Consider the following 12,951-nt stretch of genomic DNA (forward strand, 5'->3'; position numbering starts at 1 on the left):
TGGCTATCTCAAGCTATGTCTTTGATATATCCTAAGTTTTGAGAAAAGTTCTTCTCTAGCATAAATTTACACACAAAACTATAGATGAACTGAATGTTCACACCTAATTTTGCAGGCACCAAAAGCCTGATAATGAAAAAAAATCTCCATCTTTAATGAAAGGAAGACCACATGTTCTGTGATATGTAATCTGTGCCTCATTCTCAAAGGAAAATCTTCAAACTTATTTAAACATATCCAGCATGCAACCACACAGTAAATAAAACTTGCTAAGAGTACCTCTTGTTTCTCTACCCTCCTTTTCCATTTTCTTCTGCTTCCGTTCTTTCTACCTGTAAAATGTAGGTTTAGTCAAACCAGTTCTATCTCAGATCTTTATTTCCAGAATGTAAATTGAGAAGAATTTCTCATTATCTACTTCAAAACATGACACAATCTATTCAATCCCTGTTAAATTCCTGCTCCAATTCCTGAACCCACCTGTGTGGGTTCATCCCTCATGGAAGGAAGATCCTGATTCTATCTCTGTCTGGCCCATCAGCATGGGTTAGTATTAAAATGGCCACTGTCTGTATGGTTTTTCCCCATTAATGCATCTTGTCATAGATTGTGCAAACTTACATAGTTCCTACAAGGGATTCTGCATTCCTACACCCCTCAGGATGCCCAGGGCCCTAATGAAAGTGAGGAGAAGAAAGACATATGTCTCCTCCAAGAACTAATCACCTGTCCAGCCATTCTGTTAAGACAGTCAACACTTAGGAAAAGGGGCATGCTTCCCACAGGTGATGGGGCCTTCACATTAAATTAAGGTCTAACCCAAGCTCTGCTACCCTAAGATCCTACAAATTTGTCCTACACACTGCCAGGATAAATAGAAACAAAGATGACATAGAGAAGTTTCCTTATTCTGGGGAGAGAAGAATATAGGAACCATTTTCAAATATATAACAGGATATCACAAAAATATAAAGGAGTAAATAATTTTCCCTATTTAATGGGAAGATAACAACTAATGGGCCTATATTGCAGCTGTGGAGAAATAGCTATAAAGGGGGAAAAAAATCTAATTGCTAGCACAGAGAAGCACAAAAATAGATTACTAAAGGAGAAAGGAGTTCCTATCATGGTTTTGAAAGTACTCTAGATAAATAAATGCCAGAATTGACACAGGCATGTTCCTTGGGGCTGGGACTGTAATGCCTTTCAGCATGCCTTCCAGATCAGCTGTCTACAAGTAAATAAAAATCAGCAATAAATACACTGGAAAATAAGCTCCCTTACCACATCTCACACCTGAATCACACAAAGAAAATGGAACATTTTTAAAGACAGTGAAACATTGTCTTCTTCAGCTAGTTGTTCTTAAGAGTGTTCCCAAAATGCCTAATTTGGTCTTTCTTGTATCCACTGTGTAAACAAGGTTGCTCTGGATTTAAAATTAGAAAGTAAACTTTTGGACCAAATTCTCTGCTTGTACAAACTGGCCTGGCTCCAGTTACACTCATGGACTCATGCTGGATTTTATTTACCGTACCAGGGTCTGGCCAATTGACTTTGAGTCTCTCCTTGACTTTCCTGGCCTCTGCATCAAGTCCTTGAGCAGGACTGACTCTTAACTCATAAGGTGCTGGATCCACACAGACAAGTCAAAGTGCTTCAAGATGGCTTGAACTGTGGGAGCATTCATGGCTGTGTCTAATTAAGCAAATACAGGGAGCCAGAAAAAAAAATGGGCAGGGGCAGTTAAATCCAGGAAGAGGTCAACCCCGTTGGTAATTAGCAGGACAATGGATCAAAGAGTTCCACTTAGCCCAGGAAATATTGAGCACCTCGTCTTTATAGCTGAATCTGATAAAACTTGGGTTATACATTTTCTACTAAATGAACCGGAGGCAGCTACAAACAGGAGGCTATTGTTTAACCTCTGTGGGAATTTCAGTTGGGTTATTGCATGCTTGATGGGCTACAGAAGAGCAGCCCTTATGCCACATACTGATGTAGGTCTAATGATCTCTTATCTTCACATCCATAGTGGTTACTCCAAAAGCAAAGCAAATGAAAGCCTTTCAAATAGCTTTTCCTCTAAAAAAATTCTGCCTCGGAGTTTTTGTGTGTTTAGGGGATTTTTTGATGTTGTCTTTCTCTTCAGCTTACAAATAAATAAACCCAGTGCTTTATTTTAACAGGTTTCTTGTTCCAAAGGAGTAATTCACTGGTTTTCTATTACACTCTTCAAAACCTTAATCAGAACACTGTTAGACAGAAAAGGTCAGAAGTAAAAGTGAAAAGAGGAAAGGTCTTCAGAACCATTGTTACATTAATCCCTAAAAATTACCTTTTAGCAAATACTGCACTACTCCAGGCCTGTCCCTACTGACACTGCAATTTTATTTCTTTCCAACAGCCTAATTAAGAGACACACATGTCATACCTGCTGGAGCCAGTCTGAACGATGTTACCCTTTGAATTTATGCATTGAATCAATAAAGAGAGAACAAAATGACAACCAAACACCCACTGCTCAAAAAAGAAAAAAAATCCTTTTCTTTGCAGATAGCTACAACATTATGTATTTCTCACTGCTGATTGCAGTGAAAAAAACAGCTTTTAGATTTTTCTCTGGAGATGCTGCTAGGTTAATCTTTACTGGTGGCTGGAACATAAACTGTCCACACTCATTTCAGAGGACAAAAGTAGTTCTTCCCTGGGTAAGTGCAAATACCTAGCATTATGCTCCTCCTCTGACCTTTTCTGAGAAGAGACTATCTCTGTCCCGAGAATATAAAGAATAATCACTTTTTCTTTGCAGACATATACAACCTTTCATTATTGTCTCCAGCGTGTGTCTGGGATCAGAAGCCATCAGTCACATTCAGAACAGAAATTGCCTCCATCAAGATCAAATTCGCTGTAGACCTGATTTTCTCTTGCTGCTCCTGCTTCCTTATAGGACAATGTACCACCACTGAAACCTGCCTTCCTGGGTTTATGGTATACCGTGTTCTGGACACTTAAAAAGCATGTAGGGATGTGTAGGGATCCATTCTCATTCTCAAATAACTTCATGGAGAGTTTCCATTGCCTCAGAAGAAGTTGGACCTGCCTTAGCAGAGTCAGAGCAAAGGTAGTGTTGCAGCAGTGTTCTGACCATACATGGCATATTCACAAGCCCTTGTACTGCCCTAAAGTTCTGATTTTTCACCGTGAAATAACAATTTCCTTTATTTCATGGGCATTAAAGTAGAGTGGTGCACAGTTTGTAATCAACAATTACAAAAAGAGAAAGGAGAAAAGGAAGGATCACAAAAGTCAATTACCAGCAAAAGCTTCCATAGCAACTAAACTTACTACTTTTCTTTCTAAGCCTCCTTGTACATGCCATAAGCACAAAGCAGCCAGGCCTCCCTACAGTTCATTGGTGCCAAGTGGATTAGGCTGGCAGAGGCTGTGCTGGTTTAATCCCCTTTAATGCCTTGCACCTTCAGTCTGATGAGCAGCCAGACCCTTTTTCTGCAGCTCCACACTGAGCTCATCAGCTGTAATGGCTTATCGTTACCATCAGCAATAGAAAACTGCTTTTCCCTGTGCTCCAGACTTTCATGCCCCTTAAAATAACTGAAGAAAAATACAGGCTTTTGCTGGAGTTTTCTTCCTCCTAACAGCTGCAAGTTGCCTAGTGAAGGGTAGTAGCATTTATGCACATTGCCCCTGAAAAGTGTAAATGAAAATTTGGCAGTAAAAGGCCAATTGTTGGCAAGAATTGAAGAAGAATACTTTTCACACCACAGAGAGACAGCATTCATTCACATCTGAAGTGTATCCTACCAGAATACAGCACCAAGTAATATTTCACAGGCTTTTCTGTACCCAGGATAGAATGGGCTGGATCATACTTGTGTTCTTGGAAGTAGCAGGAGGGAAAGGGTATGTTCAGGCTGGGGAGGATGGGGGCCCTTGGGCTCACCCAGAGAGCAGGACCTGGCCATACATCATGAAAAGCACTTTAATGGGACTTTTTATTCCTGTTACTGAGACAGAAGCAGAAATGGCAAATCATAGGAAGGGCAGAAGAAATACCCTCTGCCCAGAGAGGCAGGGAGTGCAGAAGTGTAACACTAAGCCTGTTCTGGGGAAAGGGACAAACTTGGTTTGCTAGAGAGCTGGACTCCTGCAAACCATCATTTCAAGAGCAGTTCAGTGTATAATTTGTCTGTCCTTCTGTGTGCTTTGGTATGTACTGGTGTGTTGGAGGGCAACATTGATTGCAGTGTGTGGTAACCATCCTCATTCCTGCCAGCCACACAGTCTTCCATGTTCAGCTAACTCTGTGTTTTGGTATAAGGACTGATGCCACAAGAGAACATTTCAAGCTTTATAGATTGCAGCAACTGTACAGTAATTTCCACATACAAATCATCAGGAACCCCTTATGCCAAGCTCTGTCTCATAGCACTGCTCTGAGGGAGTCCAGCCTCATAGTAGTTCTCCTGCTATTACTATCAGCTATGGAGTGAAGGGAATGAAAGCAAACGTGCGAAACCTTTTCTCAAGTAATTTTAAGACATTTGAATGTCTTAATTACTTTGCTCTTATTTTTTGTCATCATCTGTGTAATGTCTGCTTTTTCACAGGCAGCTCTGAAAAGGAAGTTTACTGAGGTCCCATTATGCTATGAAAATCTTTCTTTGAGGTTTTTTGTCAGACATAATTTGATATTTATTAAAAGGAAATCAATAGATTTTTTATTAGCATAAGAGAGGCTGAGAACCTCTCCAATACATGTAAAATTTAGCAAGCTAAAGTCCTGTTTGCTTTTGCAACAGCAGCTTCACCACTCTGACAGGGTCAGTTTGAGCACCACGCTTTTAAACAGCATTGGCATGAGAGGGATATTGAGCAGATGAATATAAGACCTGGCTTTTGTACTTGCTTTGAAAGTCACTTTCTGTTTTTAAAAATCCTTAAAATGACCTTGAGAACAAGCATAACACTCATGCCTAACATTCACCTGCTGGGTATTTCTATACTGCTGTCAGTAACATCCCAGGCAATTCTATGCTATTGGAAATATTACCATGTTGTTTATATATCCCGTAAACTCTTTGTTACCTTATTTATTGATGAAGTCAAATATAACCCAAAAGATTTTTCTTGCCTTTATTTCTTCTAGATAACATCTCCAAAACTGGCTTAAAGTGGCAGAAATATCACAGCATAACAATGTAGTGAATCAGTTGTATTATTTTATGGTTTGCAGAAGAGGAGAAGAAAGCTTCACTGTTACAGTACATGGATTTTTGTTTTGTGTTGTACATGATAAAGAGTCCAGATAAATACCAAAGATAAATCAATGACAAAAAACAATGCGTGCCAGTAACTGGGCTTCTGGATGCCAGTTTTTCCTGGGTGATTCCTGTGCTGTACTGGGCTGACAGCTTTAACCTCACCTGCTGCTGAAAGCTGCGTGCAAGAAGAAGCCTGGCAGGATACAAGAGGGAGGCAATAGAGACCAGGCTCTTCGAAAAGTGAGAAAATATTAGAAGGGCCACGCTGGGCTTTGGGTGGGACAATTCAGCAGCTGTCCTGCACAACAGCTGGAGTCATGCCAGAGCATTTGGTATGGCCCTGTGCCTTCACTGGCTGTAGGGGACAGAGCCATGATAAACTTGGCTTCACATGAGCTGACAGGTTGACAGCTGACAGTGGAAATTACTCTGGTGACAAAACAGCCCCATTGAGTTACTGGGCTGTTGTCATTAGGACAGAGTTTTCTTAGTTCTACATGCTTCCCAGCATCTAGTTTTCAGAAGTTCCACAAATATTTGGGTTAGGAGTCAGTTTAACCAACTGTAGCTTTTAAGAAATCAGTTGTCTAGGCTAAACCATGGTTATGTTTCCCTTTAAACCACTAGTTATACTGATTATAAAGCACAGTGTATAGAGTAAACCCAGTTTGGTTTGGTTTCATTCATTTTTTAAATTACCTGCTTTTTAGAAAAAAAAATCAACTCGAGAGCAACTTCTCTATTTACTAGATGAACAGCCAAGGAGAACACATAAATTCACACTGGAATAGTGACTGCTCAGCTGAATCACTGTGCAGACTGCACTGCTGATAACAACTACTACGTCTCCAGTAACTATAAGGGGAGTGTGGAAACATTAACCTCTACAGACACTGAACATATTCTGTGAGCTCATTGTCCCCACACAGGCTGTCATTTTCAGATGGCCAAAGCCATGTTACATTAATCCCATCTCAGACACTTGTATTGCACTAATAAAAACATATGAAGAAAAATACCAAGGTTCTACCTCTTCATGTGAGGTCATTGACTTGAGTGAGGTTACTGTGATTCACTTGAGTGGAATCCATGAATTATCCTGTTGTGCTGTCACTACATGTTTGGGAGTGAGGGACGCTGGTGTGGTCACCGGATGGTGTCCTTACGTCTCAGAATGAGAAATGGCGAGGCCAATCAAGTTCCCCCAGTCTCTAATAAATTTCCCCCATGGAGACTCAGTGTCTTGTATAACATGGCCTAAGTAAACATCCAGCAGAAAAGAAATCCTATTAACTTCAAACAACCGTGGGTGAGATTCCCAGTTTGTATGTGTGACCTATGGCAAAGCAAAGTGTTTGTTGCCTCAGCAACTCAGATAAGTTTTCAAGAGAGGACTGAAGGAGTATGTCTGTCTGAAGGACAAATTATCTTGCATCAGCTTTACTTTTCCAGATGAAAAATTCCTGCCTCAAAGGACCTTTGGACATAAAACAACAAGAAGGACATTAAGCATGAAATAGATTTCTTTCTGTCTTTATTGAAACGTGATGGCTTCGTTAATAAATCTCTCCTTTGAATGGGAGCTAAGACAAGCTGTGTGGGCTGCAATTAACATGATTAGCCAGTTTCCAATCTTCCACAAAGCCCAGGGTTTTTCTGTGGGGGCATTTTTACTGATATTTCTGTGAATAGCTTGAAGGAAGAACTCAGCAGCGTAGGGTATAGCTGTAACTACATTTTTTTCAGGTATGTCTTTGGGCATTTGGCTCTCAGCCTGTGTATCATTTAATTCCCAACACTTTCCTTGGCTCAGACTGGAAATAGAATTGCATTACATCTTCTTTGCAAATCACACACTTCTCTACACTAAGGTTTGTTTCTCAAGAAAACCTCTACTATCATAGGAGAAGATGTGTTCTTACTGGAAAAAAACAAACTATCATATTAAGTCAGTGTAAAATCCCTGAAATTTCTAAGAGCTAAAAGAAATGTGTATTTTATGTCTCCAAACTGGTTTAGGATGTTTGCCAAAATTCCATTGTATGGATTGTATGAATGTGTTTCCACACATTTATGGTTCCCAAAGATCTGAGCAGTCAGGTCTTGTGAACGAGACACTGAGCTCCTTCTCCCCAAGGAGCAGGCAAGCACGGCCGTGGGTCAGAAAACACAGAGCACTTCAGGCACATTTCTCCATTTGACTAGCCATAGCAGCAAATGAAGACAAAATAGGTCAGCTAGAGCTGCTGTGAAACAAGACGTGACCAGAGGAAGGCACAGACCTCTCACAAAGGCCTTGCAGTCAGATTCATCCTGCGCATGTGGTCACCCTTGGGGGCTGTGGCTGGGCACTGTTTTAAGAGCAGGAGGCCCTTAAGTGATGGGATCCTTTGGGCACAGGGCTAAGCAATGCCTCAGAGCTGCTGGCTCCAGGACAGCGGGGAACAGCCGCTCCCCTTCTGGTGCTCACCCGGTCAGACAGGGCTGTGGGTGAGCCAGGTGACCTGCGCACAGCCACTGCTGCAGCCTGGGGCACCAGGCAGTGTGGGGGCTTCCAGCCAGTGCACAAACAGAAGGGATGGCCAGGCTGTGGGGGAGGTGGAAACTGGAATTAATTGTGAATCTTGAGCTCAGTGTGCATGCATGAATGCTCAGACCTGAATGACTTCCACAACTGCGCTTCAGAACTTGTCAAGTGAGAAAGAGGAGACTTTTCTTCCCTATTTTTCAATTTACTTTAATGTTTTTATTATCATCTGACAGTTCAGTTACAGTTTGCCATTGAAAAGCTTTGCATTGCATTCATTACAGAGAGCTGGCACCTAAATGTAATAATACATTTCAGTAAAATACCTTTTTCAGTAAAATACCTACATTCCACAGAATCACAGACAAGTCACAAACAAAACCTATCAGTAGTTTTAATCACATAATTCATGTATCTGGGCTTTACAGATAAATCTCCTGAAAAAAATTCTTCTGCAAGAAAAGAGCATTCTTAGAGTAGAGAGAATAAATGAGAAGACATGTGTTGAAGCATGCTCTCTCATTAATTTCTTTATTGCTACATTTTTTTTGCATGGTTTTTCCTCAAATAAAATATTTCAGAAAGTGTTTCGTAAAAGGAAGTGTTTCAGGGAAAAAAAGGACAGTTAAGAAATATTATTTTTTCCACTACCCACAGAGAAAGCAAGAAAAATCTCCCTGGTTCCAGAAATCCATTTGCACAATTTTTTCTTTGTCCATTCAATTGCTACTTTAGTTAAAATTTTATATTTGTCTGTGACTTCATGCAGAAACAGAGGTGAGGAATGTGACAAGCACTCTTGATTAGGTCTATTTCAGACACTTCATGTGAAGATTAAATTTTAGAGAAATGGGTTTTCTGCTCCCCAAACTGCCATTTATTAGAATATGTTTTGAATAGAGCACTCTTGAATGTATTAAATACTTACCATTTGAACAAAAAAGAAGCTTCTAACTACATAGGCTGTGAACTGAGCTATGGGATGTGGGATGGCGTATGGAACCATAGGGATAGGCATAGGGATATCAGTAAGGAGCTGTATATATAAGGTGCTAACTATGTGTCTTACATACTGGCTGGTCATTACTAGTGGAACTTGAGCAAACTGAATTTAGTACTCTTACATAAAAGGTAGAAACTCCCAGAAAACCACTGTATTTTCACACAGGTCCTGCCCACATCCTCTTCCACCTCCCTCAAATAGACACAGTAGAAAGCAGAAATTGAGACAGAGAGAAAAATACAGATTCCTGTGAATTTATGGAAAACCTGTTGCCTTGAGGCAATTGTAGGTTTATGGACCTTGGCTTAAAGCCTCATTGATGATGTGGTGTGAAGGGAGAGAGCGTTCCATTTATATGCCAGACTTCCCTAGGCAGGGTTTGAGGGTAGGACTGAAGTTCTGCTTTCTCTCAAATCTGACAGTTAGGTCAGCATGGCTGTATTTAGCTATTCAACCTTTGCTCTCCCTTCCCTTTTCTTCCTTTTCACCTTTCCATTCTAGGTTTGACCAAGAGTGCCCATGTTTTAAGGTTAAAAATATTATCAGCTTCCATGTGTTGATAGTCCCTGAAGTCTATTCCTTAATGACATGGTTTTCAGCACAGCATAAAACTCAGGGCCCAGCCTCCTACATACATGCAACTTCTGGAAACCCAAGCAAAATGATGCCTTAGATTGCCTAAATTACCTGTGAATCAGACACAGAGAGACAGATTCATCAGGTGATGATAGTGGAACCTGTGCCAATCCAGACACTTTTGCAACACCAATTTAGATTCTGACCTCAACTATTTTGTAGGGTCTGTGCAATTAATTAGCAGGCTGAGAATAACTGCACCCTGTACTGGCAAATCTAAGCAGTAAAAAAGGCTTCAAGGAGGCCCTCAAATGAAAAATACAGTTAATACTCAACAGCTTTTTATTAAACCATTTAAGATTTATATTATCTTTTCACTGTTTATGAGGCCTTTAGGGTATTGTCTCTCGCACTCTTAAATTTATTGCTTTTTTTTTTTAACTTGGTTGTTGAATTGTAAAATGAAAGGTTGTGAAACAAGAAAATGATTGGCCTGTGTTATACAGTTAGAGAAATTCAGAGAAGCAGGAACCAATCTGTATGAATGTATGTATAAGGTTCCTAATTGATACACAAGCCTTGCCTCCATTCATCAGCTAATTCAGCTTTCCTTCTTCTGGTCTTCTAGTTAATTTAAACCTGTCACAATTTTAGAGCACAGAGGGCAAAGGGAAGGCAAACTGGTGGCACATATGTCAGATCTGGCACGCATGCCAGAAGAGGATATTTCACGTGATATGAATGGTTTTGCCACCTTTGCCTTAAAGGCTTATCCAAGCCTCCTGGTGCCACTCAGTGACAACTACCACCTTGTAACAGGGGAAGCTGACACAAGAATGAATAGAACATGAATGTACAACAGGATTACTCTTTCAAACTAAGAACCATGTTGTGAGCTAATTACAGTTAATACATAGAGTGGGAAGGAGAAAACCAGAATTATACAGAATTTCCTTCCTGATCTACCCCATTTTGGCTATCCTTAATCTGCAGTTGTTAATTCTGGTAGAGAAACAGAGTGAAGTAACATAATAAAATTCACATGGTCTCTTTCATCAGGTACCAAATTCTCAGTCTTCTAAGGAAGTATAGGCCCAAGTGTGTTCATTTTGCACTTCTCTTGTGCCACACATGCAGACAGGAAAGAGCAGAGTGTCCTCTGTCTCAGTGTCTAAAACATTAAAGCAAGAGAGAATTCCATTGCCTTGTGTCAATGTGGCAATTCCTGGTTCCTGTGGCCACTAAAAAAGTGGGTGGTAGATGAGCTTTGCAGCCAGAGATTTTTCCACTATAGCAGTAGAAAAACTGCATGTAAAACACAGCATCAGCTAACTCTTGCTGGGATGTATGGAGAAGGCAGCTGCTGAGAAAAAATGAAAATTGTTGGTGTGCAATGTAAGGTGCATTTATTACACCAATGTACCAGTTCAAAACTTCACATAATTGATTTTATTTTACAGTCCATTTACACTATAATATTACTTTCTGGCATGTAATGTCATCATGATTTTGTAATTTTTTATACCTTGGCAACTTTTTAGGGGAAACTAGATTAAATTCTTGGTAGCTTAGCATTTTTTCAGATTGTTTTCAATTTTCCTCTATTTTTTAAACCCTGCAGAAAAAACTATTTTTAAATGCTAGAATTGGCTATACCAATTTTAAGGCTTTTTGGGTTTATTTATTTATTTATATACATGACCACCTAATTGCAGCTGAATAGCATCCAGATATGGGTAAATCTATGTATAAACATAAAATCCAGAAGAAATCCTAACAAAGCTGGTCAGATGACAACATGTTTTGTCCAGGTCTCTGATCTGGACCAGGACAGTGATAATGCATGGCTGGAATCTGTTCAGCTCACACACAAATGAAGACACCACCAAGGTTTACCATTCTTCTTTCAAATCCCAGAATACCCCTGGCAAAAGTATGCCCTAGCTTCCAAAGAAACATTTTCTTCAACCTTTTATAAGAAAAAATAGCAACTTATGTAGCCTCTGATATGGCTGTAAAATCTTTTACAAACACTTAGAAATGTTTGTTGCTTTTTGCTTACTTAGCTCAAAAACATGATGGTGTTTCAACCACAAAATCAATCACTGAAGCCGATATCTAATGAGATACCTCCCTTCTTTTGGTCAGGGGAAAATTTGACCTTACCTGAACTGCTGATAAGCAATCTCAGAGTGTGCAAGTATGTACAGTTTCCTGTTATGTGAAATTAAAGGAATTACTGAATGTTTGCTAACCAAAGTGTTCAGTCACTGAGGTGATACATGAATGACATTATTTAACCAAAAGAATGCTTGTTGTGGTAGATTGCCAGAGGGGAAAAAATGATACCAACTTAAATCTTTTCAGCAGCTATAAAGTTCTGTTTAAAAGCATAATTTCTAAAATTGTCAGTGTTGGAAAAATCCCTTTGCTATAATTTGTGTGCATTCTGTATTTCAGTGGTGAAATACTGTAGGTTTGCTAGGCGACTGGCACATGGATGACTCTGCTCTAACCTGCTTCCATGAAAGGCAGATGAAGGCAGAATTGTAATATTTGTTGCAGGATTAAAGTGTTCAGGATAATGGGCGTAATCACACCAAATTCCAGTGAATTTGTCAACCCAGTGCAAAGGTTAATTGGATGTTGCTATAGATTTTGGGACTTTATTTAAAGGACTTTCCAAAAATAAGGGATTATTTTGTAGATCTCAGCGGGGAAAGTAGCTGACATAACAGTCCTAAAACTGCCAGATGGTATCAGCTATTCATCATTGCTCAGTCAGACAGAATTAGACCCCAACATTTATATACAGCCCAGGAAAATGTCAAGATGCTTTGCAGATGGAAATAAGGTTCATCTCAGCATCCCTGAAATCACTGAAAACATAAGAATGTTCTTTTCCCTCTGAGTGCTCAAATTTGAGGGAGAGGAAGTCCAAGGCCTGGGGAAAAAATCTGAGTGGATATATGTAAACAGCTTTGTTATAATCAGGTATTTGCACATCAAGCTCTATCAGATTCTTTCACCCTTAGTAATTAATGTCCTGTAAAAAAGCTTTCTCAGCTGTCCATCGCAAGTCTCAGTACTTCTTGTAACAGCGTGCTATCACTTTACTTTGTAGAAGTAATGATCACATCAACAAGCAACAAGCAACATCTAACAAAAGGGTCTCATACTGTCTAAAGTTGTTGTTTCAAACCATAAGCACTGTAAAAAAAGGTAGGCATGTTTCTACTTCTGTTATACAGTAATTTATAACATGTCAGATTCAGAAGGCAGCATTAATTGTCATAATTAGTCATGTTCTTTTCTTTCTTTCTTTCTTTCTTTCTTTCTTTCTTTCTTTCTTTCTTTCTTTCTTTCTTTCTTTCTTTCTTTCTTTCTTTCTTTCTTTCTTTCTTTCTTTCTTTCTTTCTTTCTTTCTTTCTTTCTTTCTTTCTTTCTTTCTTTCTTTCTTTCTTTCTTTCTTTCTTTCTTTCTTTCTTTCTTTCTTTCTTTCTTTCTTTCTTTCTCTCTTTCTCTCTTTCTTTCTTTCTTTCTTTCTTTCTCTCTCT

Source organism: Geospiza fortis, unplaced genomic scaffold (assembly GCF_000277835.1).
Source record: "Geospiza fortis unplaced genomic scaffold, GeoFor_1.0 scaffold194, whole genome shotgun sequence".
In the NCBI taxonomy this organism is placed as follows: Eukaryota; Metazoa; Chordata; class Aves; order Passeriformes; family Thraupidae; genus Geospiza; species Geospiza fortis.